This window comes from Pinus tabuliformis, chromosome J (genome assembly GCF_031772625.1).
Source record: "Pinus tabuliformis cultivar Carrire ecotype Pingquan chromosome J, CPIR1, whole genome shotgun sequence".
Classification (NCBI taxonomy): Eukaryota; Viridiplantae; Streptophyta; class Pinopsida; order Pinales; family Pinaceae; genus Pinus; species Pinus tabuliformis.
The window spans coordinates 286,601,230-286,611,501 of record NC_142295.1 but is presented as its reverse complement, the minus strand read 5'-3'; positions in this window follow the sequence as shown (position 1 = coordinate 286,611,501).

Below are 10,272 nucleotides of genomic sequence, written 5' to 3'. Positions count from 1 at the left end.
GAGCCGAACAAAACAAGCGCTCCATCTTTTTGTGTAATAATCCCTCAGGTCCAAAAAAGATTAAAATCTAAGGGAGGGATAGCACTTCCGGTCACTTTAATGAGCTGGAGAGGCCAATGGCTCAGCAATCTTTTCATATTTTACGAGTCAGTTGAAAAGAGCTTAAAGGAGACTCATCTTTGAGGAACGAGTGATAAATTCGGGTAGCAGCTGATTCCAGGTAAGGTTTGGAATTTTCCAATCATGGCAGTGTCACAAGGATGGCTAACAAGATCACTCTTCACAGCTGTTCCTCAAAAGGGGTAAACAATCAAGTGGAGGTGAATGATCGGCCAATACAAAGTGGAGGTGATGATGAGAACATGACCAAGGCTTCAAAGGCTGAAGTACTACATTCACGGTGGTTATTTACCAGAAATTGGTTCATTTTTTAATGAGCTTAAATGCTGGGGGAAACATTTTCTCATTGCTTATGTTTATTTTTTAACGAGCATGAAGTCCACATTAAAACTGCTCGATCCAGTCGTATAATAAGAATGCCTCATTTTAAAACGGCATTTTCTCAAAGCTTTGCCCCACATCCTTTCTTTATGCAAGTTAGGAAACAACCAATACTACGAGTTTAAAGGGTTAGAGGACCTACAAATTTAAAAAATAAATGGTCGCTCTTCACTTGCATGCCAAAAGATTTGCATGCCCCCAGGTATAGAGACATAGAGTTTCAAGGTTACCCCGCAATTTCGCAGACAAAACATTTGTTTTGCCATAAAAGGCTTACCTCTTTCAGGTTACCAAAGGTTGTTCTATTTGTACCACAAACAAAACACTTCTTCAGCGATGTCTACCGAAATAGACAAAGGCGAGCGGCACAGATGCCTCCACTCACATAACTTTGACGAGGGAATCTTATTCCAGTCTAACCCCCTTTTCCAATTATGGATGGGAGTGTCAGACTAGTCATATATCTCTCGCGGAAACCTACCCTATACCTGAAGTTTTCCTGCCGAAGCAGACCAGGGTGCATGCCCCCTGGGTTTCAGTCATGTCCCCAAATCACTCACGCTCATCAAGAGGATGGACTAGGGATTGATGAGACATTCTTTGCGTGAAAAGACCATTCAGGGCTGGTGTATGACTATTTTCTATGTGTGAACTGGGAAATGAAAGCTGGTCTATGAGCTTGACCACTCTTCCTTCGTGCGGAAAACACATTACTCTAAACAGTGATGAGACAATGGCTCCCATGCAATAAATATAGTCTCGTCCAAGGAGTAGATTATAATCTAGGGGTCCTTGGACTACCATTACGTTCATGTGAACGATTTTCCCTCTCAATGTTATGGGCACATTGGGAAGGATCCCTAACGGTCGACTTGTTCCTTTGTCAAAGCCTGTTAGATTTCTCATCTCAGGCAAAAGCGATGGCGAACCAAGCGCTTTCCAAGCGTTTGAGGAAAGGATACTCACAAAAGCCCCTTCATCTATGATGGTACCGGCCATTACCATTCTATATATTTGAGTAATGATTCGAAATGGTACACTAGCTGGTAAACGGGGTCTGCCTAGTTGATTCCAGTCGAAGGAAACAACTAGGTTGCTTGGAGGTGGGACCGAATAGACGGCCGGATATGACTCTGATGAACTTCCTTCCTGCGGTAAAGGAACGGGTAGACTGCCCCCATGTTCTTCGGAGTCTGTGCTTACGAAAAGAATTTGGACGGTGTCATCCTTGTTCTCTTCGATGAGTGTATCATCTGAAGATGGAACCTCTGAAGGTAAGACCGGGTCAACTGCTGCCTCGACCTTTTGACTTTCGTCTGGCGTGGATTCAGATGGTTTTTCTTCAATGATAGATACTTCGGCCGACCACAAGGGCATGTCAGCCAGATTTTCAACTAGTGATGGACTCGACAAGAGTTTTTTATATCCAAGAGGAAGCCGTAACGGTGAAACCGGACGATCGTCCAAAACTATTTTAGCCTCGTCTAAGAAGGGACAACGGTGGACGGCATGATCGCCTTCACACAGTTTACAAGGAAATTTACATTTTCCTTTTTGTCCAGGGGCTTCACTTTCACTAGTTGACGGTGTACTTTCCACATGATCATCAGAGGTTGACGACACCGGATTGTGAAAATGAGGAGACGAGTCCCTTAAGATCCGAGGGATGTAAGGACAATCTCGATGAAAGTGGTCTCCCTTGCAAATGACACATGGCGATTTAGGCCTTGTCGGTGTAGTGTGTGGATTTTCGCTAGACGATGATTGGTTGCCCCTTTTCGCCTTTGGCTCCTTCTTCTTCTTTTCTTTCTTCTTCTTTTCCTTCTTCTTCTCAGGTACTTGATTTTTGGCTTTACCAGCTTCATCAAGCGAAGAGGAAGGAGGAGAGGAAGAATTGGATGAAGTAGAGGGTTGGGGGGTAACTCTGGAATCATTTAGTTGCTGACTCGATTGTTCAAGAATCACGATGTTCTGAACGACAGAGGTTGAGAAAAGCCATACGAGCAAGCCTATTGTCAATCCTGGAAGCGACAATGTGGCCATATGGGGCGCACCAACATCTCCCCAAGAGGAGAAGGGACTAGGATTTCCTCCAAGTGGAACTCCTTGGTTGGTGGACTCCATTTTCTCAACCTAAGACCAACGTAGGAAAGGTGATAATTATTCCGTTTAAAATAAATTTTAGACGCTTTGACACAACTTGTTTTTTCAATTTTTAAGAGTCGAGAAAAAACAAAAGATGACTTTAGTCACCTTCGATTTTTAATGAGCCTGAAGTGACAAGTGCTCAGATGGACCTTTTCCATTAAGGAGTCTGAAAAGGAACGAAAGGGACTGCTATGGAAATCTAGGCAGAGGGATTACCAAACCAATCGCAAAACTGCAGAATACTTTTTACGGTACGACAGTCAATCTTCCCGAATGTTGTGTTCAGTGCATTGCGATCGATAGGGCGGCAGACACGGCTTGCTATGGATAAAGGATAAAGCCTATTGTGGTCTCCCAAAATATACTCGAAGGTACGTGGGAGCACAAGTCTGTACTGGCACTTATCATCTCAAAGTGGAGGAATCACCCAACCAACAGTGAAAACAACAGTTACCAGGCTTTACGACACCGGAATACGTCTCTAGCCTAGATTTCTAGATGTTGTGCGTTAGGTTCCAAAGCGTTGTTAGATTCAAAATTTATTTTATAGTTGATCTTGCTTAAGAAATTTGCCTTTTAGGTTCACCGCATGATGTAGAGGTACAATTCCTAAAATGCAATCTAAGATGATAAACAGTCATTTTATCTTCTTTGTGCAATGAAAATCCTAGCTACTAAGGAAAGAGAGACAATATTCTTTCAACAAAGAGCAAAGAGCACACACTATATGCACTGTCCTAAATCAAACCAATCAAACAGTCTAAATGCAAATTCATATGCATGTATTTGTTTTCAGCCTTCTTAATATGTGAATGATAAAAAGAAAGCTAATGCGCAAATCTGAATTATTTTTCAAAGTGACTATTGCTAACAAGTTTCTTTTCAAAACAAAATGAGGACAATGACAACACTTTGCGATTTGGAATTGAAAACTTGCTTTCGACACTAGAAAAACTACAAATTCAGATCAAATACAATAGTAACAGGGTAATCGACTATCAAGAGCAATCAGACTCTCTTCTATGACTGAAAACGACACTTGCGACACTCTCAAATCAAGAAACGACAGTACAATTACGTTACTTCTTTGTAAAGGAGAACTGAAAATGACTCAAAAAATACATAAAAACATTTACAGTTCTTTGCACAATGGAGGCAAAATAAAAGCAAGGAAAGGGGTTTCAAACAGAGGTGTACTAACTACAGGCAACAAAACTCTTGAATAGATCTGAAAAGAGCGAACACAGAAACCAAAATTTAGGAACAATTCCTAGTCTGATAAGCGCACCTATAACATAGTGAAACTGAAATGCAACGCACCTACTACACTCGGGAAGTGCGCTGAATTTGAGATTCACAAAACAGACAGTGCACTGGACCAGGGACGAGACTTTGATTGGGTTCCAGGTCACAGTTTGCAGTTCAGTTCAGGGATTTTGGCCGAGCAAGTGGTAATCAGTAAATCAATCACAGGGGTAGATCTAAGCAAGTTACTAGAGCCACCACAAGGGAAATTAGAGAGTTTGTAAATCAGTTGTTTAAATCATAAAAAAAACCCGAAGATTGACTGAAGCAGCGTTGATCTACTTTTCACTTGCATAGCAAATGCAGTTCGAAGGCTAGCTGGCTTGACTTTAGGCTCCGTCTGTAAGTTTATAAAGTAAACAAATGTAGATGAACAAACAATCTACTCGCTCCCCAGTGGAGTCGCCATTTTTTTACCGGGAATAGTGTCTATGTAGAACTGCTAATCCCACTAAGGCTGGTAGCTACCTTAGAAACAAACAAAGTAAAACTACTTTCATTTTCCTTTATGAAATATAGATGAGAGAAGAATAAAAGAGACCAACCTCTGTCTTGCGCTTAGTTCTTTGTTCGATTCCTCTCTCCTCTGATAGTCCTTTGCTACTTGCTTTCTCATATACCCAGCTTCACAGAGTACCTATAGAATCAAAGCAGCATAACACTATACGAGAACATAGATCTATTATCATAAACAATTTAGGATCAGATGTAAATTGACCATACAAATGCATAAAACATAAATGACACAAGAGTATGGAGGAAAACTTGAATAGCTTTATTGATAATCAAGAAAGAGCCAAGAGAGTTACAACCAATTGTTCTGACCCAGCATCATCCTCTCAGCAAGTAAGCCCTTCTTCACCTCATGAAAAGCTTACATCACCCAACACTATGATGTTGCCTCAAGAAACCAACAACAATTCCTTACAAGATGCAAAATTCCAGCCTCCGGATCTCTGGTATGAGGGATCCATATATAGATGTTTACAAGGGAGATGAGTCAGCTTGTGATTTGATTAGTGTCTTCCCTCTGATAGTTCTTGATTCCACTTGGAGATTGATGATCTCTTACTCATCCCTGGTCGAATTCAGAGAGGCAAGTGTCACAGGAGAAGTTTCTGGAAGATTCCATGCTTCTCCACCTTGCGGATTGACCCTACCATTTGTCCCTTCTCGCCCATCGCACCCCATAGAAGGGCTTTTTGAAATGCAACGCACCTACTGTGTGTATTTAGGTGGGATGCAATGCACTTTGCCTATGGAGCAGGTGAAATGGTCCAGTTTTGACCAGTTCTGAGTAGTTTTTCATGGAGAACTTCTGGGAGATGCTGTAATCAGTTGACCTTGTTCTTTTAGGGGTCGGAACAACACCTTTAGGGACTTAGGAGCCCTTGGTTTATGGACATTTTATGCTTGGGGTTGCAGTGCCCAAAAATGTCTATAACACCATGATGCTTGAATTATGCAAACGATTAGTGTAGCCGAGAAAGCACAAGAACGAATAGAGCCGAGTGATGGAATAACAAATGGTTGTAATGGCTCTATCTGGTGATACCTTATAAACATAAATACCGTTATTAAGGACTGTTATAATGCCACATGCTCTATGATCATGGGATGTCATATTGTTCTACAAAATCAAATGAAAAGATGACAATGCATGCATAAGTATACTGGAGGTCCTCGCTCCCATTCAAAATAATAGGTCGCCTATGACCGAATGAATGAAAGGATAACACTCTAGCGGCAAAGTACAGGGGTGATGGATTGGGTAATTATAGTGGCAAGGTACGCATATTAATAGAAGGATCATAAAGGATATTGGAGTGATGAAAACAAGGTGTGTAACGAGAATTATCAATAAGTGATAAGATGTTGTGAGGTGATGCGATAAAGAAAAAGGACAGCATACGTAGGAAATAATACTTTACCACTGTTATTCCACTTAAAATTGTTGTGATTGATTTAAAAAGATTAACTCATGCATAAAGGTTCACAGTAAATTAGGGGCATAGTCTCTCCGTAGAAAGATGAAATCATAAGAAGAGGGAATTATAATAATTATTTATGTAAAATAAAACTTCAATACCATCAACAGAGCTTCTGTTGCCTACAGGTGTCTATAGCCTCAACAGAGTTGCTTTCTAGCCCTTGGGAACCATGGTCCTCTATGTATAATTGGGGAAGTGCATTATGATATCCATAGTAGAGACCAATGTGCTGGCATGGTAACTAGATGAACACATTGCCATTCACTGGTAAGTAGCAAAAAGTGCTCAGGTCGGCTCGTGATGAGACCTCATGTTCCAAGAACTTTATTTCTTGATGCATCCATTGGATCATATCCCTGGTGTGGTGGCCATAGTGGGAATGTCACTTCACTCCTTCCTTATGATCATGGTAGGCTAGCTCGTGATGAGACCCCCTATCCTCCATCTGTGAAAAAAAATCATACAATTGTTAGTGAATATATATATATATATATATATATATTTAAACACTTCCCATTTATATATAGAGGGTGGCTCAGCACTCCTTAAGAGTAGGGATGGCGGAAGAAGTTTGAACATATCAATAGAAAAAAATATGCCCATAATCTTATTGATAATAAACAGAGAGAGTTATACGGGACAGGGGAGAACTAGCATGGTACAGATAATCAATCAGTTTGATTTATAGTGGAAATGAGGATAGTGAAGTGATATAGATAATTGTGTCCTTTCTTTTTCGATCAATACAAAGCAATCTTGTTAAAGATGATAATATTCAAGACATTTTCCTGTTCTAGTAAACTCCATACTTGTTGTCCTTAAATATGTATTTGTACTTTTATGCCATAAAGAGGATCATAAAGAGTGAACTGGGATGGTCTAGGGATGATTATGCAAGGAAGAGAAAAAGGGTGTTCTCAAAAATACTCACAAGGTGTTGTTCCCTGCAGCGAACAGCAAAAGAAAGCTCACACAAAAAGTGTTGTTCCTTATAGGGAACAGCAGCTGTTCCCTATAGGGAACAATAAAGAAAAACACGCAAAAAAAGTGTTGTTCCTTATAGGGAACAATAGTTGTTCCCTGTAGGGAACATCAAAGGAAAAATATATGCCTAAGGTGATGTTCCTTAAGGGAACAATAGGTGTTCCTTGTAGGGAACAACAAAGAGAATATACGCAAAAAGGTGTTGTTCCCTGTAGGGAACAACAAAGAAAAATACACACGAAAAGTGTTGTTCTCAGTAGGGAACAATAGCTATTCCCTGTAGGGAAAAACAAAGAAGAATGCATGCAAAAAGTGTTGTTCCCTATAGGGAATAGCAGTTGTTCCCTGTAGGGAACAGAAAAGCAAAATACACACGAAAAGTGTTGTTCCCTGTAGGGAACAATTGCTGTTCCCTATAGGGAATAGCAAAGGAAAATGCTTACGAAAAGTGTTGTTCCCTATAGGGAACAACAGTTGTTCCCTGTAGGGAAAAGAAAAGAAAAATGCACATGAAAAAGTGTTGTTCCGTAGAGGGAACAACAGTTGTTCCCTGTAGGGAATAGCAAAGGAAAATACACATGAAAAAGTGTTGTTTCCTATAGGGAACAACAAGGGAAAATAGGAAAAAACTAATAAACAATCTATTTTTCTAAGAAAATCCAATCAAAATAGAAAGAAAACAGAAAAGAAATTTTATGTATAGGTTCAAAAAATAAATTCTTCACTCGACTAGTGCTATCGAAGAGTTGGCCTCTTCAGTGAGAATTTGTATCATAGAATCTTCATGTATTTGTTGGCAAAAGGATTCCCTTGTAAGCAGTTTATGGTAGAGGTGTATTCGATGTCCATTTGCTTTAAAAGAGTAGCCAGACCCATCAATGGTGGCTAATGTAATGGTGCCATTATCGTGCACCTCTCGTATCTTGTAGGGGCCTAACCATCTAGTCTAGAGTTTGCCTAGGAAATCCTAGAACCTAGAATCGTATAGAAGTGCCCAGTCACCTTCATGGAATATCTTTTTCTTGATGAGGGGATCATGCCATTTTGCTCTTTGTTGTTGAATCAGTGCAGTATGTTGAATAGCTGATAGCCAAATTTCATCCAATTCATTGATTTGATGTAGTTTGTTAACCTGTGCTTCATTCAAATCTAGCCCTACTTCTTGGGCTATCCTCAATGTCTGAATTTCAAATTCTATTGGGAAGATAGGTTCTTTGCCAAACACTAGCTGATATGGGGAGTATCCTATGGTATTCCTCCAAGTCGTGCGATATGCCCACAGGGCTTCTGGCAATCGGGTAGCCCAGTCACGTCTATGCGAGGCGACTGTCTTTGTTAGTATGGCCTCGATTACTTTGTTGGTACTTTCTACCTGGTTGTTTGCCTACGAGTGGTATGGAGATGTGATTCTGTGTAAAATGTGATGATTTTTTAATGTAGTAGCAATCTTATGGCCTATAAATTGTGGCCCTCCATTCGTAATTATTTCTCTAGGCAAGCCATACCACATGAAAATTTGGAAAAGAAAATGGATTATTGTGTCCTCTGTTGCCCTTGGTAATGCTTCTGCCTCCACCCATTTAGTCACATATTTCGTTGCAACCAGTATATATGTCTTTTGATTAGATGATGGGTTTATTAGGCCAATGAAATCTAACGCCCATCGTTCAAAAGGTTCGATGACTAATTGTGGATGTAGGGGCATCTCGTCAGACTGGCCAGGGCGACCCATTCTTTGGCAGCTATCGCATGCTTGGACAAATTTCTTGGCGTTTATGTCCAGTCCTGCAATCTATAAAGTGTCCACTTCAAGGTCCATCGTGGCAGGCTTTTAGGATATCATAGATTTGATCTTCTTGAACACACCTGCAGATATGCATATCAGCTCCTCTGTGAAATAGGTAACCTCCAATCCAGGAGAACCGAGTGTTGCATTGCACTATTAATTTTCTTTCTCTGGGCATCAGGTGCTTGGGAAATTTTTGCACTGCTAGGTAATCTGTGACGTCTGCGTACCACGATGTTTTCACAGTTACAGCAAATAGGTGCTCATCGGGGAACTGGTCTTCTACTGCCACTGTGTCGTCTGTTTTTGGCACACATGAGGGGAAGTCTGCCACCAAATTTTCCTTTCCTAGTCGAGCCTTGATTGTTATGTCAAATTCCTGCAAAAGGATTAACCATCGTGTCACTCTTCCATTCATAATAGGTTTATTAGCTAAATATTTTATAGCAGAGTGATCAATATACAAAACCACAGGGTATCCTGTGTGTCTCAATTTGTTAATAGCATAGATTACAGCTAGAAACTCTTTCTCGATCACAGTTTAATTTAACTTAGCAGGAGTTAATTTTTTGTTGATGTAGTATATCTCATAAGGTTTCTTATCTTCCTCTTCACCGAGAACTGCTCCAATGGTCGTATCTGATGCAACGAATGAAATCTGGAATGGTAAATCCTAGTTCGGGCCCCGTAATACTAGGGTTGTTGATACTAGCCGTTTTAATTCTTCAAAGACAATGTCACATTTTTCAGTCCATATAAAATCGATATTTCCTGTCAAATCATATAATGGTGCAGCAATTTGGGAGAAGTTCTTTATAAATCTTCAATAATATCCAGAAAATCCCAAAAAACTACGTACCTCAGTTTGAGTGCAGGGGGTAGGTATTAAGAGGATTATCTGAATTTTCGCTAGATCTACCTAAATTCTAGTTGTTGAGATGTAATGACCCAGCATGAGGTTTTTGATCATCATCATGTGGCATTTTTCATGGCTTAAGCAGAGCCTAGTAGCAATGCATCTTTGCAAGACTTTCTCCAACGTCTGTAATGCCAGCTCGAAGTCATCTCCATAGGGTGTAAAATCATCCATGTACACCTCGAGTCCCTCATTTATCAAGTCTGCAAAAATGCTGAGTATGGCTCTCTGGAATGTGGCAGGTGCATTGCATAGTCCAAAAGGTAATACCCTGTAAGAAAACGTCCCCCAGGGGTAGGTGAAGGTAGTCTTATCTTGGTCTTCAGGGGCAATTTGGATTTGGTTGTAGCCACTGAAGCCATCTAAGAAAGAGAAGAATTTTTTACTTGCCAATGTGTCTAGAACCTGGTCAATGAATGGGAGGGGAAAATGATCTTTTTGTGTTGCTTTATTAAGCTCTCTGTAATCGACACATATACGCCACTTCCCATTCTTTTTAGGAACCACAACTAATGGAGAAACCCATTTGCTATCAGATATAGGATAGATGAAATTTACATCTAATAGTTTCTGTAGTTTGTATTTAACAACATCCTTTAGGTGAGGGTTTAATCTTTGTTGACGTTGTCGAATGGGTTTTG